The 24,033-nt window shown below is 46.1% G+C and overlaps 1 long non-coding RNA gene across 1 annotated transcript in view; it reads left to right on the top strand.

Moving 5' to 3' along the window:
* LOC146833921 (uncharacterized) overlaps positions 1–24,033 on the top strand; it is a 95,092-nt gene that overhangs the window by 61,538 nt on the left and 9,521 nt on the right. Inside the window, exon 4 of the long non-coding RNA XR_014960628.1 lies at positions 12,883–12,947. This is a non-coding gene — a long non-coding RNA (uncharacterized LOC146833921). The remainder of the gene's footprint in view (positions 1–12,882; positions 12,948–24,033) is intronic.

The following is a 24,033-nucleotide window of genomic DNA, read 5'->3' as shown; positions in this document are numbered from 1 at the left end:
TAGCCAGCATAACAGACTGAGGTGGCATTCGATGGCAACAGTTACAAGAGGTGCAGGGACTTAGGTACGGCTTTCTCTATGATTCGCAAGAGTAGCTCGGTTTGGAGATCTTCAAAGAAACCGCTTCTTTTTCTGGTCAAGACTTCTGAATAAGAGCTCCCAACCTGGTTTGGAAGGGATGAACGAGTTACATGCATGCAAAACTGTGAACATTTAAGAGATAGTAACTGACACCACCGTCCAGTGTTTAACAGTACAGATTTCAAACTTTCATAAAGTGACTTGTCTGTAAAGGAACATACATTCAAAGTAATGGATATACAGTACCGTGTTTGCTTGCTATAGAATTATGCATAGTAATGCTGGAATGTGGAAGGTCAACTTCTGTGTCTGGTTAAAAACTGTTGCCAGTAACAGCAAGAGGAATTCAAAAGAAACAATGAACAATGCTGACAAGGAGCTAAGCTACAAAGAACAGACTGAAACCGCTGCATAACGCGAGAAGCTTGGTTGCATTGTAATCTCAGTGAGTCTCCAGTGAGAAGTATGAGGAAAACGACAACTACATAAAGCTAATACTAGAACCAGGAATTAAACAGAGCGAGGAAATCCGAGGGAGCAGTGCCTCTAGCAAATCAAGATAAGTAGTGAATGAAAATTAGATATCCAATTGCGTTTTGATGAATGGAGGCATAACAATGGAATATTGCTCTGACAAATGTGACATTGGTATTACAAAACATCCAAAATAAACCCAACCACAAATAATGTTTGTATTCTGTGAAATAGAATGGATGGCAGTGTCTAAGCCACAACCCTCAGCAAGGAGGATCAAGTTGAGAATGGAGAGCATGGCAGATAGATCACAAAGACGGCCTGTCTTGCTTACGCCTTTCAGATAATACAGCTCCCACATGGTGGCTCAACACTCGGCGAGGCAAAAGACATTGAACACCAAACAAGCAACACCTTTAGAAAATGGTTCTATTTTACAAAATGCAAAGACCCTCTCTCTTAGAATAAGGCTGGGGTTTTATTTTACACAATGCTCTCTAACAGAAAATGCTTTCCCAGATGCAAAATGCAAAACATTCAAATATATATAGAGATATATATATTTATATGCAAGTAATAATAACACACTTGGGAAATACAACAGTTAAATGCATGAGTAATACCATGAATAAATAAGCAGCAAATATTATGAGATAACACTGAAGAAAATATAATATGCTGGATGTCCTGCACGAGATCAGAAAGATATATATGTTACAGTCAAAGTGTGAAATCCCGCATTCTATAGAATGCCTAGGTAATGTATAGAATGCCTTGAAAATGCCTGAAAATCGAACGTCAAAGTATGAAATGATTGATATTTTATACATTGCCTAGGTATTGTATACTTTGCCGGATTGTCTGCCGGCAAAGTATAAATTATGCCTAATCCCGCCATTTTATTCCCGCCCGGCAATGTGTGAAATCCGGCATTCTATAGAATGGCTAGGTAATGTATAGAATGCCTGAAAATCGAACTTCAAAATATGAAATGATTGATATTTTATATATTGCCTATGCATTGTATACTTTGCCGGATTGTCTGCCGGCAAAGTATATAATAGACCTAATCCCAGAGACAGCACAAGTTATCAGCAAGCGAGAGGCAGAGACAGCACAAGTTGCCAGCAAGCGAGGGGCAGAGACAGCACAAGTAACCAGGCAAAGAGCAGGTGGCAGCCGTGCGGTGGTGTGGGGAGCAGGGTCAGAGGTCGTGTATAGCATCTGGCTGAGGTTCCACAGACGCTCTGCCGTCATCCTTTCCCGTGGTTCTTGTATCACCATGTCGGAAGGGAGTGTAGTGCCAAGACAGGAATCACGCCATGCTGACATGCAACAACGGTTCTGCGATGAATTTTCTCGAGTAAGAGCCAATGCTGCTAAAAACTGTGTTTTCCTAACCGAAACCAGTTACCAAAAGTTAGTGGACGATGTTGAAAGAACTTTCACCCAAGTATAAGAACATTACCCGTCATGATATTGAGCTGTACATTCACCTTTGTGTGCCTTGCCAGAAGAAGCAAAAAGGTGTTGTGGTCAAGCCAATGGTTTTTTCTGAATTCAACTCCCGTTGTCAGGTCGATCTCATCGATTTTCAGTCCCATCCTGACAGAGAGTACAAGTTTATAATGGTGTACCAAGATCATCTCACTAAGTTTGTAGTTCTCAGGGCTCTAAAATCAAAGAGCGGAAGAAGTAGCGTACAAGCTCGTCGACATATTTACGTTGTTTGGTGCTCCAACGATTCTACAGTCCGATAACGGCAGGGAATTTGCAAACAATGTGGTAAGCAGCCTAAAGGAGTATTGGCCCACCTTGAAGATCGTCCATGGTAAGCCGCGCCACTCACAAAGTCAGGGGAGCGTCGAAAGAGCTAATCAGGACATTGAAAATATGCTGTGTGCTTGGATGCAAGATGAAAAAACTAGCTGCTGGAGTGAGGGATCACGGTTCGTCCAATTTATGAAGAACAGAGCTTTTCATCCTGGGATTAAGAGGTCACCATACGAAGCTCTGTTCGGCGGCAAAGCTAGAGAAGGTCGCTCGACGTCGTCCCTGCCTGACGACGTTTTACAAGACATAGAGACTGAGGAAGAGCTCGAAAAAATAATAGAGCGCGTACAAACAACACAACAGCAGGAAGAAAGACGAGATGAATCAATGCAAGAGGCACAGCTCCCTGCAGAAGACATAGCTGAGAATGCAATCCATGATGGAGGAAACCAAAACAGTGATGAAGCCGAAGAGCCTTCCATTTCCGTGGTTACCGAAAATCCGTCTTCTTCCGCTATCTGTTGCGTCTGCTTAAAAGAAACCAGCGGTGCTCATACATGTCGAAAGTGTGGCCGAAACGTTCATGCCATCTGTGGACATTCTCCTAAAGACGATGACGGCGACGAAGTAGAAGGTTATGGGGTTAGCATTTTGTGCAATGTTTGCTTCAATATTGAGAAAGCTATCCAAAGTAAAATGGAATCGAAATCGAACCTTGAGATTCAGGCCCAACAAATGAAACGGGATTCTAACAAAAATAAATCCTCCTGTGCCTTTGGGTGCCACTGTGCGAGTTCCGATTCCCGACGTCGACAAAGGGCGGGGTGACTCGCACAATCTCTTGGCAGTTGTTATGAACGTGACGGAAGATGGCTTTTACCGACTTGGAACTGCACAAGGAATCTTGAAGCAACTCTACGCCAGATCACAATTCACCGTATGTCCAAAGAACTTAATGAGAATTGAAGACGTTCCTGACCACGAAATACCTCTCCGATCAGCAGCTACTTCTCAGTCCACAGGAAGCGGCCAAGGATTCGTCAGGTGTATGTGCAAGACGAAATGCCATAATATGAGGTGCCTTTGTGTGAAAAAGAAAATTAAGTACAATTCAAAATGTCACTCTAGCCTTCCCTGCTGCAACAAGTAGGTCATGCCAGTTCAGCTTTGTGTTTCACCGGTTACCATATTCTGTTCGCATTCTTCTTTAAGTCGTGAAATGTATGTACAAGATCAAAGTGCCAAAATAGAAGGTGTTTTTGTGCTGCAACAAGTAGGTCATGCCAGTTCTGCTTTGTGTTTTACCGGTAAGAATATTCTGTTCGCATTCTGTAGGTCATGCCTGTTCTGCTTTGTGTTTCACGGGTAACAATATTCTGTTCGCATTCTTCTTTAAGTCGTGAAATGTATGTACAAGATCAAAGTGCCAAAATATAAGGTGTTTTTGTGCTGCAACAAGTAGGTCATGCCAGTTCTGCTTTGTGTTTTACCGGTAACAATATTCTATTCGCATTCTTCTTTAAGTCGTGAAATGTATGTGCAAGATCAAAGTGCCAAAATATAAGGTGTTTTTGTGTGAAGAATAAAAGTGAGTACAATTCCACGTGTTACTCCGGCCTCTCTTAGTGTAACAAGTACTTCAATCTCAGTTCTGCTTTCATTGTTTTCCGGTAAGAATATCCTGTGCTTTATTTCGTAGTTATATTCTTTCAGCTTCAAATGCGTAATAATTATTAAAGGCTTCTCATCTTGTGCCCTTTTAACACTTTGCGTAAATGGTACTGGTCATTCTGTATAATGCCTAGGAATCTCATCTTGTGCCCTTTTAACACTTTGCGTAAATGGTACTGGTCATTCTGTATAATGCCTAGGAATTGTATAGAATGCCTAGGAAAAGTATGTAACATTTTCACCAAAAACTTATATTTCCTAGTTTGCCTCTAAACCATCAGGCCTTCTATACATTACCTAGTCATTCTATACAATACCGGGATTTCACACTTTGCCGAATGCCTAGGAATCTCATCTTGTGGCCTTTTAACACTTTGCGTAAATGGTACTGGTCATTCTGTATAATGCCTAGGAATTGTATAGAATGCCTAGGAAAAGTATATAACATTTTCACAAAAAAATTATATTTCATAGTTTGCCGAAAACCATCAGGCATTCTATACATCACCTAGGCATTCTATACAATACCGGGATTTCACACTTTGACTGTAACATACACACCAGATACATCAAATGATTCCTTTGGATGTGCACATCAACTCACTCACACATCACAAAGAAAACACCTCAAGTGAGCAAAGCCACAGGGCAAACATCACAATGGCAATAATCAAAACTCAAGCACCTCAAATGATCAAAGCTACTGGCCAAACATCACAATGGCAAAACTCAACACTTCACCTGGTGCAAACACTGCATCTTAGCCCACTCCTGACTGGGGGAATTAAACAGCCGGGGATAAGAGCCTCAGCAACCGGGGTCCAGAAGTGGACGCATCCGTCCCCTTCGGATTCCAAAATCCCGGTTTCTAAGTCAACAACCCTCAGCTTTATAATCTCCAAACACACTAGAAGGTTCGAGAGAAACCTCCCCCCACTCCAGAAGAATCTTACCAGAACTGGCCAGCTTCAAAGCAAGCATTTCAATGGCAGGAAGGAGTTCCCACGTTCCCTCTCCAATCTTGCATGTTCCAGCCTTTATCTTGACGAAGCTAACGAAAGCATTCCAGGGTACATTAAACAATCTTCTCACAAAACAATCCTTGAACGTGATTAACCCAAACAACTTGCAAGTGCTGCTGTGCACGCAGATACAGCTCAAATGAGATTATCATACAAACAGGTGGTTGTAGTGTCTGACGAGTCGCACATCAGAAAGATATATAGTCAGACTGGGCAAACATAAATATAATTGACACTTATAATTGTGTTAGGCAATGGAACAAATAGTGATGGTGCCACTAAGGGTAAGAAATATACCCTACTACCTTGGGTATATGAATGCACAGGTACTAGCGATAGTCACTGTGTAATGCAAAGTGGTATTGTTATACCTCGGCACTCCAAAAATTAGACCTCTTCTAATGTGAAACCTTGATACGTTAAATTAGCACAATCGTATATTTGATATATCACTGGCAAACAACAAAGATGAATTTATGCAAAAAAATCTTCCTTTACTTTAAATCACACACATTTTTTAAAACATGATGGTTTCAATCAAGACTGTAAAAAACCTTTTTGCAGAAAGCACACAAATGGGAAATTGTTGTACAACAAATTCACAAATATACAGTCTTGATTCAGATGCACGAGAACAGCCGACACGTGTTTCGTCACATCCAGTGACTTTCTCAAGGCTCTCCAAACAATAAATTGTTGCTTATAACAACAATCGATCCTGCTTCCTCAAATGTATCGGAGGAAAATACTGATATGTGGAACTCAATGGTGTCTTTCGCACTTATCCCACAGATTATGTGAATCGTTTCACACTTTATGATTATAGAAATCGACCTAATATGTTGATCAGAACGTTCGTGACTTCAAACCTGAATATTCTTATTTGCAGGATATAGGATGTCTGACAACTGTCCTAAGCATGTTGATAATTAGGAGCCCATAAGCAAAGACGAAGCTGAGTTTGTCCCTGTACGCTCTATTTGGTTCCTGCGTTAGATATTCTGAACTACAGATATTTTCCGGGAAAATTGCTGTGCTGACACATCCGTAATTCAGATGTCAGGTCGGGTCTATGATAGGCCCCCCATAGTACTTTGAACAACTCGACGGCGTGGGCTGCCAAATATTCAGGTTTGAAGTCACGAACGTTCTGATCAACATATTAGGTCGAATTCTATAATCATAAAGTGTGAAACGATTCACATAATCTGTGGGATAAGTGCGAAAGACCACACCTCTCTCTCCCTCTCATGCTTTCAAATGCACATCCCACACGTTTTGTTCTTGGCAAGGCTGTCCTACTCCTTGACAGCTCCCACAGAAAGACTGCAAGATTACAAGAAAGAAACATTTAACAAAAGCAAGGCATATGCAGGACATCGTACATTCAGGCTAGGATAACATCACACACTAAAGTCAATTAAAATAATGGTAGTCAAAGGTCATCACAGGGTGTCTGACCACAAGAGTGCCTCTAGCATTACACGGCCATAGCATAGAGCAGAAAAGCATGGACTGTTATTATGAGTAACTGGTATGCTAGCCAGGACAGAAATACTGTAGCCACAGCCTCTAGATAAATGAATAATATCAGTAGCGGCTGCAACGGGCTAGTTGTGGTGTTTTTTTGTAAAAAAATAAAAGAGAAAAAGAACATTTCACTTACCTGCAGGCCGCCGCCGCCTCTCCTCCGTCCTCTTCGATTGACACAGGAAGCACGCAGGCTCCCCTAAGCCAATCACAGTGCTGCTGTCATCAGCATGACATCAGTGTTATGATTAGAATGAGCGCTCAGACAGGTAGTGGGAGGCTGTGCATGATCTCCACCCAGCTGTGCAATACAGCTAGGTGGAGAACATACTAATACCGCTTGTCTATTTGCTAGCCCAAGACGGCTGGCCAAACTGTCATGCACACTTCGAAAGTGACCACCACTCTTCCCCCTGCTCTGTGGGCAGCCCTGCCTCGGACCTAAAAGAAACACAACAGTGCAAGTACCGAAAAATAAAATGATAACATGGTGTCGTTACCATTTTATTTTTCTTGTAGGGTGACGCTCCTCCGCCTTAGTGGAGAAGCTGCCGCTAAATAATTTATTATCTGTGAATATATAAATGTCTTCTAGAACATGACATGTTCTAACAGACCAGTTCGCACAGCTTTATTCGCACAAGAGTCCTGCATCATTAAAGAAATCTAGCGAGTCAGAATGCTAGTGGTTGAATTTCGCATTTATTCTTAATGCATGGAACAAACAATTGGTTATACCAAAGCAGATCTCCAAAAACACCCAGTCTAGTTTTTCCAGAATTAAAGTAAATTAACTATGGCACACAGATATTAACGGTGGATGGCTGAACCATTATGTCCTCTCACTGCACTACAATGAATATAATTGCTTTAATGTAAAACGTAGCACTATATGTATCATATAAAATGGAGATAAGAATCAAATATGAAATTAAGCTTATTTTTTTCCACGTGGTCACTTAACATTTTTTTTTTTTCGGAGTTTTATATAGCTCAAACTTGATCCCAAAGGTATCGGGTATCGGAGTGCTTTTCATGAGCACCAGTTGCTTACACAAGGACACATTCATTTTTTTGTTAGGCACAGAGAGATTACGTGATTTGACCAGAATCACAGGATGTTGAGCGTCATTGCCGAAACTCAAACCTGGTTCCTCAGATTTGAGATAGACCGCCCTAGCAGCTAGGCTATATCCTCTCCACATTACCTTTATACATACAATTGAACAATGGTGTCCTCCTAAATAAAGCTCATGACTATTGTCATGGACATTATCGCACTGGTCACAGAATTGCAGTTTCAATTATTCAAGCAGCCACGGCCGCTGCAGGTAAGAGCAGTGGGGCCGGCTGGAGGGGGAATTCAAGAGACAACCACAAGGGAAAATTAAATAATTTCCCCTTTGTGGTCGTCTCTCGAAATCCCCCCTCCCTCCCTAACCTGCCCCACCGCTCTTACCTGCAGCGCCCGCGGCTGTATTCAAGTCTTACAAACTGCACATTTCAGGACAGATGTCATAAAAATACAGTTTTAATGGGTGCGATTGAATACAATTCTGCTGTATGTAAATCAATACAGAGGGAAGGATTAACCTTAAAAGAATACTAAATGGCAACTCTTATCTTTTGCCATAGAAACACTGCAAAACGCTCTAATGAATGTCCATCCATTCTTGTTGCCATTTTATTGTAACGCTTTGGATTTCTTTATGCACAGCCCATGAAAGTCTGTATTGTAATATAATGTACTGGTAATAATATAGTGCGTTCCATACCTCCTGCGAGGCTTAGATAATTTTTCTGGACAGTGCGTTACATACATTTCTATAACACTTCATTGGTTTCTTTTAGATTTGAAAACATCTGAAAAATTGGTTTCTTTGGATCCACAAACTGTTTAAAAAAATAAACTTTGTCATATATCATATTTCAAGAAGCTAACATTGTAGTCTTACAGCCGTACCAGCCATTAAAGGCTAATTTCGAAGATATTCGTCCAAGCTAAAGGCAAAGGCCTATTACACTGAATTTGGATAAAGGCTGGAACATCAAGCTGCTGCGTGATATAAGGCTATTAGAACATTCTGCCCCAAGTGGTCTTTCATGGGACACAATGGGGCTTATAAAACCCTTGAAGACCAGAAACCTTTCGCTCCTTTCACTGTTCCTGCAGTGTATGTTTGACTCGTCCTGCTGGGCGCATGGCCATCAATAACTGGCAAACAAGGGCAGAAGGAGCAGTGAAAGGAGGGTGTAGTCAGTCCTGATTTCTGTTCTTCAATGCAAAACGTTTTTATCTTTGTTTGGCGGAGCTGAGAGAGAACCGGTGGCTGAGGAGAATTCTCCGCTCTCTCCTCCTGTGGCAATGTAAACAGAAGAGTGAGGGGGTAAAGCTCGCAATTTTCACCCACCAACAGCCTCTGTCTCTCAGTTCCCTGCACGATATACATATCCTGAGGAGTAGCAAAGGGTGCAGATTACGGAATTGCAGTGTTAACAGCATACCCATCCCAGAGGTTATAGCCTTTGGTTAATATTAAAAAAATTGTGTTTGTATAAACAGAAATATTATATGCCTTGATTTTGCAACTAGCAATGATTAAGATGCCTGGATCACATGCACAAACTAAGGTACCTGTAGATACGACAGTAATCCAGGTAAGGGGGGGGGGGAACACTTTATTCCTGTTTCCAAGTTACCTTCTCTCAGAATAACCGCCAGCCGACCGTCATAACCTGCATAAACATTCCACAACCAGCTCTTGGGCCCACGCAAATAACAGGTGATGGAAAAGGATAACAATAAGGGAAACAAGGGAAAAACATAAGAACCTAATAATACACCACATATCCAGGAATAAGAATAACCTTTTAGCACACACGCCATCTCCTCCCCTCTTTGGAAAACTTAAAACATTACAAAGTCCTTAATTTTAGAAGGTATTCCCACATATTGTGATGGTCTACCCTCAAATGTAATCAGAGCATTGTCTAGTTGACTTGTACTGTACTCTTCTTTGTCATAACAAGTTTGAGGATGGACAGGTTTGTTGACAGGCATTTGAGGGCATGAATGGAGATTAGACTCATTGTTTGAGTCTTCCCGACTGGTACTGGTTTTGTCTCTAACTCTAGACTGTTGCTCATTTTCCGCTACAGGAGGTGTGACTCAAACAGCGCATGATACGTTTCAGCATCTCCTATTTTCCAATCTATTGGTCGACCCACATGTTTTGACCAATCGCAAGGGTTCTACAAACTGTGTCTCACCTGTATTTCTTCTGTGGCGTCTGATTCTTACCACATCATCTACTGTTATGCTGGTTTTCACTACCGCTTTTCTTTGGTCATAATATCGTTTCATTTTGGTTTGTTTTTCCTGCAACAACATGAGTTGCAACCTCTCATTCTTTTCCTGAGGATTGTCATTATTAACTAGAATTATTTTTGGAAACAAGGTGGAGACTCAACTCAGTAATGGTTGTTCGCCCCTTAACAATTCAAATGGGGTGACATCAGTAACATTATGGGGAGTTGCATGATGGGCCCACAGACGGGTACAAGTTTTTTACGCTGCAATACTAACTGAATGGTCTCTTTAATAATAATTCAGCTGGTACGTTCAATCTGCCCGTTTCCTTGGGTATTATGTAAAGATGACTTACAGTGGTTGATACTGTAAGCCTTAAAAAATGAGACCATATCTGATGACAAGAATTGTAATCCATTGTCACTTACAATATGGTGTAAGAAACCTTCCCTTGCAAAGGCTTCCTTCAGGAAGTATAACACATGAATAGTGGTAGCATTGTCCACACATTTCAATTCAAACCACTTGATGTAGTAGTCAATACAAACAATGGCAAATCTAATTTCTCTAGGTAATTTGTACATTGGTCCTATGAAAGCTATACCAAACCTTTTCCAGGGTCTGTCAGGAAAAGGTACAGGGGTTAAGGGACATGACCTTGTACTCATTGATTTGTCTTCATCTTTACATAAGCAGACGTTTTGCACAAAACTCTCAACATCTTGATCCATGAAGGGCCACTAATATTCCATTCTCAACCTTTTTTTGATCATGTCATACCAGTATGTCCTTCATGAGCTATCTTAAGGAGCTGTGATCTAATATCGGAGGGAGGAACCACCTTACCATTTCTCATAATGATGGTATAGAAAATTCCCACTTTTTAAAAGTGGCATTTTCAAACACGAAATTTAAAAACCGACTTCACCAAAAGATGTATTTGTAAATTGTGAGTTCAGAGACCCCATACTCCATATCTCTATCTGCTCCCAATGGAAAATTACACTTAAAAGATATTTCAAGGCTATCCTCATGTTACCCTATGGGAGAGACAGTCCTTACCATAGTGAGAAAACGAAATTCAGTATTTCACTTTTAGGACATGTAAAACACATCAGTACATGTCCTGCCATCTAGATACAATGCCTTCTGCCCATGGGGCTGCATTGAGGTGACTTATATGTAGGAAAAGGGAAGGTTTGGGCCTGGCAAGTGGGTGCACTTGCCAGGTCGATATGGCAGTTTAAAACTACCCTCACAGACACTGCAGTGGCAGGACGGAGACATGTTTGCAGGGCTATTCATGTGGGTGGCACAATCAGTTCTGCAGGCCCACTAGTATTTGATTTACAGGCCCTGGGTACACCTGGTGCACTTTACTTGGGACTTACTAGTGAATCAAATACACCAATCATGGATAAACTCATCACCAATACAATTTAGACAGAGAGAATATGCACATTCGCACTGATCTGCAGTGGCAAAGTTCCCTAGAGTCCTAAACCAACAAAACTGGTCAGAACAAATAGCAGCAAGATGGCAAAAAGTTTGGGGATAACCCTGCTAAAAGGATCAGGTCCAACGGTATCATTGATGGTTAATTCATCATTGACTTTCCAATGAGGTGTCAGGGCAGCCTCCATTCTGGCCACCCTTTATAATAAACACAGTCATAATATGATATTCTGCATCGAATAGCAGACATCCATTTCATTCTGCTCACAACATTCATTTCATCAGCTTCATCTGACAAGTAAGCAACCACATCATCATCCATGTCATTCGACTCATCTCCACTTCCCACATCAGTGCATTGCATACATGATAAGAAGTCTGCAATAATGTAATGTGTATGCCAGTTTTGTAAAGCGAGGGGACACCTTATCAGTACTGCATCAGCTCAATATGCTCAGTAAGGGTTTGTGGTCAGTACGAATGAGAAAAGCTTTAACCCACAGAAAGCTCTTAAACTACCAATATACAATCTAGAAGTGCTCTTTCGGTGACAGAATACTTTAGTTCAGGTTCTTTCAATTTTGAAGCAAAAGCAACAAGTTGAATTCCTTGCTGTTTGTTTTGACTTGGCACTGCACCGAGCCCAATTTGACTTGCATCTGCAGTCACAATTGACCGAAGTGATTTATCAAGAGATTTGAGAGATGGGGCATTCTGTATTTCTTTCTTTAGTAGGTGCATACTACTTTCACAGGATTCACTCCATGCAAAATCAATATCTCTTTTAACTACATTTTGCATAGGTTTAACTTTGTCTGAATAGTTCTGAATGAATTTTGAATACAATTCACATAAAGCAAAAAAGGATTTTAGCTCATCTTTGTTTTTTGGCCTGGGAAAGCTGATAATTGCTGAAACAAAACTGGGTTTAGGTTTCACCCCATCAGCACATATGACATGGCCCAGATATGTCACTTCTTTTTTGAAAAATGTACACTTATCTATATTAAGTGTTAACCCGCTCGACTGTATGCGATTAAGCAACTTTTGGGAATTTGTTCGTGACTTTCAACATCTTTGGAGAAAATTAGAACATAGTCTTGAAAAGCTTTTAATCCACTCATGCCATCAAATAGTTTGTTCACACTTTTTTTAAATACTGCAGATGCAAAACGAAGGCTGAAGGGCAAGCAGCAAAACCAACCTTTAAGTTCCCATAGATGTTATAAGTGATGTGAAATCCTGAGAATGCTTATGTTATAACACCTGTTGATATGTTATAATGACGTCCTGTGAGGAAAACACCTTTGCATTGCCACGTGTTGCTATAAAATCGTGGGTGTGAGGTAAGAGTTGGTTCTCCACAATTACCTGTCTATTGAGCTGCTTCAAGTCAATGCATAGCCTGATTTGGTGGTTTTAGAAGGCTGGGTCGGAGGTAAACGTGAGGAGGCTGTTTTGATGGCCCAATTATGTCTATTTACTGAAATAATCAATATTGAAACCTTTATACATTCATAAGAAAATATCCTTCTTAGGTGGCTCAGGTTCTTTTCTTCCGTTTAGGTTACTTGGTACCAGTGGATGTCCCCAGTCTCAGGAAAAGCAACATGAGAAAAGGTATGCGCACGGTGAGTATGTATTCAGTTTGTCTCTTTTCCTCCATCCCCCTCCACCAAAAGAAATAACACCAAATGTATTTTCTTTTCAAGAATCCCTGTACCCGTGCCCTTCTGTCCTGAATAGGTATATCTTTTTTTCACCTTCGTTTGGTCTCTTTCTAACAAACAAGAAAATATATATAGAGTGTGCTAAAAAGAAAGAAGTAATAAAGAACACGCCTGAAAGGAAAAAAACAATTTTAAAGAAAAAAGATTTCTTCTGTTTCCCTCTATGCTTTGGATTATGTTTGTAATAAACAAGGTACTTGCTCTCTGGCAACTCGCTTTTAATAATTAGTTTGGATCGTTGAGAATTGCACTATCCTTTTTATTAACTAAAGTGCCTCTATATTGTGATGCTGGTGTGATTTTTGCTGCTACGCTTTATTTCTTTTTACCACTTCGCTCCTAGCTTTTACAAATATTTTGTTGTCACACTGTTTTTACCTCTATCACTCCCTGAAGTCTTCCCGCGACCATTGGGCGCCTTCTGCCCCGGTCCACCACGGGCTTGCCCGATTGTCGTGGAGGGTACTGGTAGCAGTGAGGCTCCTCTTCTGGCCTGCATCGGGGTCGAATTCAACGGTTAGTGTTCTAGCGTTCGCTACCCTAGCCTATTTAAGCTACATGCCACTCCCAATGCGCAGCGGACGCGCCAAAGGCAAGCCCGGCCGTTCCGCGGCCTGTGCCAGCCATGCTGCCTGTGGGCCCCTCGAGGGTCCCATATGTTGGTCCAGAGCTAAACTTCTGGGATAGGAGCTGTAAGCCATCAGTCATCCTAGACCTCTCTGGGCCCCTCTCCCACTTCAAGTGCAACTCCTGTAATTTTATTTTTCCTACTGATCCTCCTCAGTGCAAATGTGAATGCCACTCATTCCCCCGTCATTAAAGCATGTCTACTTAATTGTAGATCCCTTCCCCGCCACTCTAATGACATATGGCTTTCCCTGGAGACACAATCCTGGGATCTAATGTTCCTGACCGAAACTTGGGTCACGGACTACTCCTCTTCCGACATCACCTTAGCCATTCCTAATGGCTACCGGTTTGCAGGGGTGAATAGGGCTGGCAATAGAGTGGGAGGTGGAGTCGCAGTGGTTCTCTGCTCTAGTTGGGAAATATCATACAATCAATCAGGGAATTGTAAGCACGCTACTCACCCATGAGGGTCTCAAGGCGCTGAGGGGAGGGGAGTCCGCAGATCTATTTAGCCGAAGAGCCAGGTCTTGAGGGTCTTCCTAAAGGTCTGATGTCTGCCGGTAGCTCGTTCCAGGTCTTGGCTGCAATGTGAGAACAGGATCTTCCACCTGCTCTTGCTCTGTGGATGCGTGGGGTTTCAGCCAGTGCGAGGTTGAAGATCGGAGGTTTCTTTTGGGTATGTGGAAGTTGATTCCGTTGTTGAGGCATTTGGGTCCGTTGTTGAGTAGGCATTTGTAGGCGTGAGGATTTTGAAAGTTACTTTTTTCTCCACGGGGAGCCAGTGGAGACTTCGTAGGTGTTGACTGATGTGTTTGTGTCGGGGGATGCCGAGGACGAGTCTGGCGGCGGTGTTCTGTATTGTCTGGAGTTTGCGGAGTAGGGACTTGTTGATGCCAGCATAGAGTGCGTTTCCGTAGTCCAGTCTGCTGGTGATGAGTGTGTGGGTGACTGTCTTCCTTGACTCAGGGGAGATCCACTTGAAGGTCTTGCGGAGGGTGTTGAAGCAGCTAGAGGTGACGGCGTTGACCTGTCGGTTCATGGTGAGTGATGAGTCGAGTACGATGCCGAGGTTCTTGGCGTGGTCTGAGGGGTAGTTGGGCTTCCGAGGGCAGTCGGCCACCAGGTGCTGTCCCATGCAGAAGGGGTGGTACCGAGCACGAGAACTTCATACATACAGGAAACTCCTTAATATTGGACCCTTAGAAGCCTTGTATCACAGCATTTTGACGGCACCAAACATTGTGGTGGCCAGTATTTTAATCTATAGACCCCCTAACTCTCCTCCCCATCACATTGTAGAATTCTATAATATAGCCGCTGACTTATCGATTAAGCATACCCATTTTACAATTCCTGGAGATTTAACCTGCACGCAGACGACATACATTGTACCAAAGCTCGTCAGTTTACGGAGACTATGGTGGGCCTTAATTTGACTGGTTTGTGGCCCTACACATAATAATAATACGGAATTTTGTAAAGCGCGAACAGCTACCTCACACGGAGGTGTCCCGGCGCTGCAAGAACAAGAACATTTTTACCAAGAGGGCTAAAGGTGTAGTCAACTAGCGTGGTTGAGCGAAGAGCCAGGTTTTCAGCATGCGCTTGAAGCAAGCCTCGGAGGGGGCCTGTTGAAGAGCAGGGGGCAGGGTGTTCCAGATTGTTGCCACATTGGCCGAGAAAGTGCGTCCTCCCAGCCGTGCTCTTTTTGCTCTAGGGACTGCAATCTGAACACGGTTGTTGGATCGGAGGGAGCGAGCTTGGGTGTATCTAGGCAATCGGGCTTTCAGATAGTTTGGACAGGTGCCATACAGTGATCTGAAGGCCAATGTAAGTGCCTTGAATTTTATTCTGTTTGCTACTGGTAGCCAATGAAGGGAGAGAAGATGCGGAGAGACTGAGTGCTTAAAAGGGATCCGCATTAGTAGTCTCGCAGCCGCATTTTGGACCAGTTGTAGTCGCTGTATAAGGTATTTTGGTAAGCCCAGATACAGGCCGTTGGCGTAGTCCAGCCTTGATGTCACTGTGGCATGGATAACTGTTTTTCGGCAGCTTACAGGTAAGAGTCGCAGAATCTTACGAAGATTCCTCAGCTTACACAGGCAGCAACCAACTATTTGCTGGATGTGTGATGAAAAGGACAGCCTGTCATCCCACCGCACTCCCAGATTTTTTGCCGAGTGGCTGGGCGAGGGGGCTTATCCCATCTCTGCCGGCCACCAGAGATCAGGTGGAGGAGGTGGACCGTTGCCGAAAAAAATCACTTCCGTCTTGTTGGCGTTAAGTTTTAGTTTATTTGTATTCATCCAGCAGGCCACATCTTGGAGACAACCCTTGAAACTTGAAAAGGACGCCTCCGACACTTGTGAATACGGGAACACCAGTTGGGTGTCATCGGCATATGAAATTGCCTTGACCCCCCAGTTGGCAATCAGCGTGAAGAGTGGAGCCAGGTAAATATTGAATAAAAGTGGGCTAAGAGCCGAACACTGGGGGACACCGCAACTGAGCGCCTTAGGTGTTGAAGAGACAGTCCCTAGCGCCACCTTCTGTGTTCTCTGGGTCAGATACGACTGTATCCACCCCAGTGCCTGGTCCTGGATGCCTAACTCCACTAGACGTGACAGCAGTTTAGCATGGTCGACCGTATCAAAAGCGGCCGACAGATCCAGGAGCACCAGCATCGCTGAGTCTCCTGAATCCATCGACCACCTCACTGACTCCGCCACCTCAATTAGAGCTGTCTCAGTGCTGAAGCCGGGTCTAAAGCCTGATTGCGTCTCGTGTAGTATATTATTATCTTCAATAAATTTATTCAGTTGGCGCTGGATAAGTTTCTCAAGCATTTTGCCTGGGGCTGCCAGCAAAGAGATCGGACGAAGATTACTAAGGTCCTTGGGGTCCCCATTTGGTTTTTTCTTTAGCGGGAGGAGAGTGGCGTGCTTCCAGATGTTCGGGAATACCCCGGAAGAGATGGACCTATTCCATATTTGCTGAAAGGTGGGAGCCACAAAATCAGCTATGGTGTTCCAGAGTTTGGGAGGGCAGGGGTCGACAGGAGATCCTGACTTACATCGGCTTAGTTCTTGCGTAACCGCGTTTAGAGCTATCGGCTCAAATTGTGTCAAGGTAGCGCCTTTCGACATTTTATCGGCCAAGTCCATTTTTACTGTTTTCTTCTCTGGTCCAAAGGACTCATAGACTTGTTTAATTTTTGAGTCGAAGAAGTCAGAAATGTTGTTGCACAGCGTGGTTGTTGGGGGAACCTCCTTCTCAATACACCTAGGTTTAAAGAAAGACTGTACTATTTTAAAGGTTTCTCTGCTCGAATGTTCAGCTTGTTGAATAGCATCAGCGTAGAACTGTTTTTTTGCCTTTCTAATGGCTTTGTGTAATTTTTTGGATGCTTCCTTGTATCGGGCTTTGTCTAGGGGTTCATAATTTAGCCTCCAAAGCCGCTCCAGCCTTTTGCAATCAGATTTTTGTATTCTGAGGTCCTGCGAAAACCAGGGGGCGGATGGAGAATCTCGCTTGGATATAGCGTGTGATGCTGGTGCAATGGATGACACCATATTTCCGACCCAGTCATTAAGTAGCTGTGCGTCAATGTCGACATTTGAGGTGAGGGTAGGTGTGCTCTGGACAAGAACTGGTCCCATCGCAGCGGGGACTAGCTTCTTCCATTGTCTCTTCATGAAAGAGCACTTGCTAGTTGCAGGTTTGTCAGCCGCTAACTTTAGTTGAAATGGAATCAGAGAGTGGTCTGACCATAGCAGCGGCAGCGGTGTTTCTGCCGTCACGTTGTTAATATTAGAAAATATTAAGTCAAGCGTGTGGCCCGCTCTGTGCGTGGAGCCCTTGTTGATGAGTCTTAAATTGGCTGTATGTAATGTGGACCTCAGAATTTCTGCGGGGACACAATCCTCCCTATCCATATGAATATTAAAGTCACCAACGACAAGAAATTGAGGGTGAAGGAGGGAACTCTGAATGATAGTATCCATCAAAGTGTTCTGGTGGGACTCTTCTCCCCCAGGAGGGCGGTAAATAACTAGTCCCGCTAGGGATAGTTGAGGTCCCACCTGGAAACAGAAGTGTAGTCCCTCTAGTCCCTGAATAAGAGTAGGGGTTGAAGATGTAAGTGTAAGCTGTTCTTTAAATATGACAGCCACACCCCCACCCCTTTTTTCACCTATCCGGTTGGAGAGGCATATTTTATACCGGGAGGGTACAGCCAGTGCAATGGCGGTCATGTTGTCCTCATTGAGCCACGTTTCTGTTAAAAACAGCGCATCCCACTGATGCCCATCCAGTAGCAGCCAGATGTCATCTGCATGTTTAACAAGGGATCTGCAGTTCAGAAGGCCCGCTCTGAGGTCTCGGTTGGCTGGTGGCTTGGGTTTAATCAACCCCTCCACCTTCCAGCCATCCGGCATTCCTAGTCCTATCCCACACTCCCCACAAGCCCGAGGGAGGGTGGTAGTCCCAAGGTCGGTCCTGTGAGCGCAGGCATCAGCCGTGGTGTTTAAAGACCACAGGTTTTCCCGCGACCGCACGATTCTGCCCTTATGCTCCTCACCGCCAGCATGTCCGGCCCCGGCCGCGGTTTGGTCGCGGACGGGCGCAGACGGGCTTTCCTTAGGCGTGCCTTCGACGCGCCATCGTCTCGCCCGCTGCGCTCGTCCACTGCGCGTGCGGAAGACGCACATGCTAAGTAGGGAGTGAGTGAACAGGAAGGGGCGTGGCCTGGAGTTTGTGGGCGTGGCTTCTGTGTCCCGGGGAATGGCAGCAACACAATCAGGTATCCCGCGGCAGCGTTCTCAACTGCAGCGCGGTAGTGCCCAGGGGAGAGTGAAGGTAGGATTTGTGTTTAAAATCACCAAAATACAACCAATTTTTAAAAAGCAGCAATGCGTCTCTCCCGGCTTCCGCCTCAGGAGGTCAGGTGTTCTAGGACGTGCTAGCAAATCAGCGCGCTTTAAATAGCCTGATCGGAGGGGGCGTGGCCTGGAGTTTGTGGGCGTGGCCTCTGTGTCCCGGGGAATGGCAGCAACACAATCAGGTATCCCGCGGCAGCGTTCTCAACTGCAGCGCGGTAGTGACCAGGGGAGAGTGAAGGTAGGATTTGTGTTTAAAATCACCAAAATACAATAAATTTTTAAAAAGCAGCACTGCGTCTCTCCCGGCTTCCGCCTCAGGAGGTCAGGTGTTCTAGGACGCGCTAGCAAATCAGCGCGCTTTAAATAGCCTGATCGGAGGGGGCGTGGCCTGGAGTTTGTGGGCGTGGCCTCTGTGTCCCGGGGAATGGCGGCAACACAATCAGGTATCCCGCGGCAGCGTTCTCAACTGCAGCGCGGTAGTGCCCAGGGGAGAGTGAAGGTAGGATTTGTGTTTAAAATCACCAAAATACAATAAATTTTTAAAAAGCAGCAATGCGTCTCTCCCGGCTTCCGCCTCAGGAGGTCAGGTGTTCTAGGACGCGCTAGCAAATCAGCGCGCTTTAAATAGCCTGATCGGAGGGGGCGTGGCCTGGAGTTTGTGGGCGTGGCCTCTGTGTCCCGGGGAATGGCGGCAACACAATCAGGTATCCCGCGGCAGCGTTCTCAACTGCAGCGCGGTAGTGCCCAGGGGAGAGTGAAGGTAGGATTTGTGTTTAAAATCACCAAAATACAATCAATTTTTAAAAAGCAGCAATGCGTCTCTCCCGGCTTCCGCCTCAGGAGGTCAGGTGTTCTAGGACGCGCTAGCAAATCAGCGCGCTTTAAATAGCCTGATCGGAGGGGGCGTGGCCTGGAGTTTGTGGGCGTGGCCTCCGTGTCCCGGGGAATGGCGGCAACACAATCAGGTATACCGCGGCAGCGTTCTCAACTGCAGCGCGGTAGTGCCCAGGGGAGAGTGAAGGTAGGATTTGTGTTTAAAATCACCAAAATACAATCAATTTTTAAAAAGCAGCAATGCGTCTCTCCCGGCTTCCGCCTCAGGAGGTCAGGTGTTCTAGGACGCGCTAGCAAATCAGCGCGCTTTAAATAGCCTGATCGGAGGGGGCGTGGCCTGGAGTTGTGGGCGTGGCCTCTGTGTCCCGGGGAATGGCGGCAACACAATCAGGTAACCCGCGGCAGCGTTCTCAACTGCGGCGCGGTAGTGCCCGGGGGAGAGTGAAGGTAGGATTTGTGTTTAAAATCACCAAAATACAATCAATTTTTAAAAAGCAGCAATGCGTCTCTCCCGGCTTCCGCCTCAGGAGGTCAGGTGTTCTAGGACGCGCTAGCAAATCAGCGCGCTTTAAATAGCCTGATCGGAGGGGGCGTGGCCTGGAGTTTGTGGGCGTGGCCTCTGTGTCCCGGGGAATGGCGGCAACACAATCAGGTAACCCGCGGCAGCGTTCTCAACTGCAGCGCGGTAGTGCCCAGGGGAGAGTGAAGGTAGGATTTGTGTTTAAAATCACCAAAATACAATTGTTGGAAACCCACTCGCACACTAGAAGGGGTGGTGGTGGTCTTCCGAACACACTGTGGTAGCTTGGCTCGAGTGGTCAGGAATCAGGCTCCGTGCTAAGCATACAACATACCCAAACAATAACCATGCGTGCATCCGTTCCAAAAACGACTCTACACCGTAAAAATTATGAAAATAACTTTCTTTATCTGCTTTTTCTCTTAGTTGCTGATTGGAGAAAATAAATAACAATCACAATATACAAACTTTTTAGAAAGTGCAGGACAAATAAATACTGGCTTAATGATTCAATAAATAGGGGTGATCATAAATACTGAAGGCATAAATAAAAAGTGCAATACAGACAGGCAATTAAATATTCTGAGGCAATAAATACTGTAACCAATAAATATTGTGCATCAATAAATACTGTGGACCAATAAATACAGTGGAACAATAAATAGGTTAAATACAATAAATACAGTGCCCCTAATAAATACTTAAAAGCTGACAGTGACACTCATGGATTCAGATCACTTTTGAATTCCTAAGGGCTGATTTGGCCCAGGCACAGCTTGTGGGGATGTGGAAGGCTTGGGGGTGTCTACTCCCTGGCTTGGTCAAGGCTGAGGCCTAAACTGAGGTAGATAAAGGGGGAAAATACCAGAGACCTGGCTCTCTCTCTCCACACAGCTTCTCTAGATTAGTCCCAGTTCACCCCTGGCACAGTCAGGTTGGTTCCAGCACCTCCCTAGCCCCTTAGAGCAGTCTCTCAGGTCTCCACAGGGCCTTAGGCGCCCTCTACTCCACTTACTGCCCTTTTTCTGATGCTCCGACGCCGCTGGAGTCGTATCGATGCCGTGAGGCGGTTCCGGTTCGATGTCGGCGGCCTCGGCACAATGTCAGTTCTTTGACGACGCCGGCAGGCGGATCCGGTGTCGATGTCAGCGGCCTCGGTTCGATCTCGACCTCCGATTCGATGGCGTCGGGCAGTCTTACTCGATGTCGACTTCGGGCGGCTCCGGTCCGATGGCGACCTCGGCTTCGATGACGTCGGCCGGCCTTGCCTCGATGTCGACTTCCGGCGGCTCCGGAGTGCGATCCTCACTCCCGACCTCCGGTACTCCTCACAGGTTTCCGGCGACTCCGGAGTGCGACCTCCACTCCCGACCTCCGGCACGATTCTCACAGGTTCCGGCGACTCCGGAGTGCGATCCTCACTCCCGACCTCCGTTACCCTTCACCTCGGTCTCCGACGACTCCGGAGGGCGGACTTCACTCCTCCGATGACGCCGCTCACTCGACCTCGGGTGACTTCCTCCTCGACCTCTGGTACTCCTCACGACCTCTGACGGCGCCCTCTCTCGACCTCTGGCGGCTCCGGGTACGACGTCTGCTTTTCCAGTCAGCGCCGCTTCTCCACCTCGGGCTCCAGGTCTTAGGCTACTCGACGTCGGACTTCAGGGAAACCAGCTTCCAGGTCAGGATCTTGCTGTTCTCTTGTCTCTAAGGCCTGTTCCTGCTGTCCAGGTCCTCAGGATGGTTTTTCTGACTTCTTCCCACACAGGGCTCTAGGCTGGGCTCCGTCAGTAGGGACTAGTATCAAGGGTGGGTTTATGGACCCCACTCCAGGCACAAGTTTCCACCCCTGCTGCTTCACTCCTTCCTCCTTCACGTTTTTGCTGCTCACTCCTCACCAGTCAGGTGCCAACTGCCAGCTCCAACTGCCAACTCTCTGTCTTAGCTTCCCAACATTCTAAACCGCCTCCAACTGTCACAGGGTTCTGGAATGTTCTGGAAGGTGCTGGTAGGTTCCAGTGGATGCTGGTGATGTCACAGGTGGCCACCATTTTGTGCTTCAGGCCCTCAGAGAGAAGTTTCAGGGGTAGCTAAAATGGCTCCCTGAATCTGCAGCAACACTTAAAACGAAAACAAATGAGGGAAAAAGGGCCAAGTCCTACATAACCCCCTTCCAGCCAAAAGCCAGGGTAGACCGATCAATGCCTTGATGGACTTCCCTGCTTGGGGCGAGAAAAGGTGGACGCAGGCCCGCAACGGCAGGAGCACCCGCAAGTTCTCCTCCGCTCTGGAAACCCAATGGTTCCCTAACGAACCTCCCTGGACCAACAAAACCACCCCACTGGGGCTCCCTAGCTAGTTGTGGCCAGGGCCGGTCCCTGGGCCGTCCAGATGTCTCTGGCCCGGGTGATCTCGCGGAGTGGGGGGCAGTAGCCCCAGGCCTGTAGTGCCCGTTGACCACTCCGGTCCTCCTCCTTGCAGTCCTAAACTGCCTCTGGTCCTTCCTCCTGGGGTTCACACCCTTGGGCTGACCAGCCTTCAGGGGCGAGGCTCTCCTCCCCCTAACTCTCCTTCTGGGGTTCCTCACCCTACCCTGCGAGGCACCCTCAGACCAACACTTCCTCCTCAGACTAGGGCCTTGACCCCTCAACTGATCCTTCAACCTAGGGTCTAAACCCTTAGGCTGAGTCGGTGCCCGAGGCGAGACCTTCCTCCCTCTGCACCCCCTTCCAGATTTCAGCACCCTCCTAACGGGAAAAGTACCCCTGGAAGTCAATTTCGGGGGGACCCGGTTAACAGAGGCCCCACCCGCCAGGTCAGGCAACCCCTGAGCCTGGCATCCCAGCCCAGGACCTAAACCCTGAAACTGGACCAACCCCAGAACCTCGGGCGCGCTGGATACAGTTGCCCTGGGTCCTCCTGACACTAGGGGCTCCCCTGCACTGGAGGGCACATCGGGACAGCCTAGGCTCCCAACCTGGGGCTCCCTTGCGGAACTCTCCAGGCCCTGAGACTTCGGTTGGGGCACCTCGGGACACCTCCCCGTCTCACGCCTTCCTACAGATAGGTCGTGAGGCCCTACAACCCTCTCTCCCTGGGACCTAGCTGGGCTATCTGCCACTTCTCCCACCTCGCTGGGTTGGGAGATCCCTGCACTACCCCCTTCAGGTTCCCACCCCAATGCCTCCTCAGACACCCTGGTGATGTCATCCTGGGGTAAATAAACTTCTAGCTCCTGTGGAGCTTCCGGTATGCTGCCACCAGTGTCCTCGCTGGACACACTCATCTGGAGGGCACGCAGCTCCAACTCCTTCATCCGAAGCTCGTGCGCCATCCTTCTCTCCTCCATCTCTTTCTCCAGCCTTGCTAAGTCCCATGTGAGCTGTCTTTTCTCCCTCCGGTCTGTTAACTCCACTTTAGACAAGCCACCGCTAGAGGCACTGCTGCCCTTCCTGGAGAGTGTCCTGGGCCCTGCTGACAGGTTCCCCACCTCCGGTTGGTACAAACCAGCTCCCTCACTGTCGGGCTCTCTATCCCTGTCCTCCTCCTCAGCCTTGCTTTCGCGGCGTGCCTCCCCCCAAGCCCTTAAGCTGGTTTGGAGTGCACCCTTCTTTGCTCCTGGGGGACAGTACACCCCCTCCCGCTGGCAAAACTCCCTGAGTTGGGCCACAGTGTACGTTTCTAGATTTTCTAGGACAAACTCCATCTTGCCCACTCAGGTTAGAGGACAGGTTTTTGTGCAGTAACTATGCAGGGGGGTACCTTTAATAATACCTCCTCCCACCACCAGAGTAAATTTGGAAAAAACAAAAACCCACAATTAGGAAGGCCGCTTTTGAGAAAACTCCCGGTGTAGGCCTATGGACTACCCACAGTTATTGTTGAGTATGCGTAGGCACAGCTCTATCCCACCGCTGAACACCAATTTATGTTGGAAACCCACTCGCACACTAGAAGGGGTGGTGGTGGTCTTCCGAACACACTGTGGTAGCTTGGCTCGAGTGGTCAGGAATCAGGCTCCGTGCTAAGCATACAACATACCCAAACAATAACCATGCGTGCATCCGTTCCAAAAACGACTCTACACCGTAAAAATTATGAAAATAACTTTCTTTATCTGCTT

The sequence above is a fragment of the Triturus cristatus genome, chromosome 4_2 (assembly GCF_964204655.1).
Source record: "Triturus cristatus chromosome 4_2, aTriCri1.1, whole genome shotgun sequence".
NCBI lineage: Eukaryota > Metazoa > Chordata > Amphibia > Caudata > Salamandridae > Triturus > Triturus cristatus.
Note: the sequence above shows the minus strand (reverse complement) of the source record. Positions and strands in the feature narration are given on the sequence as shown.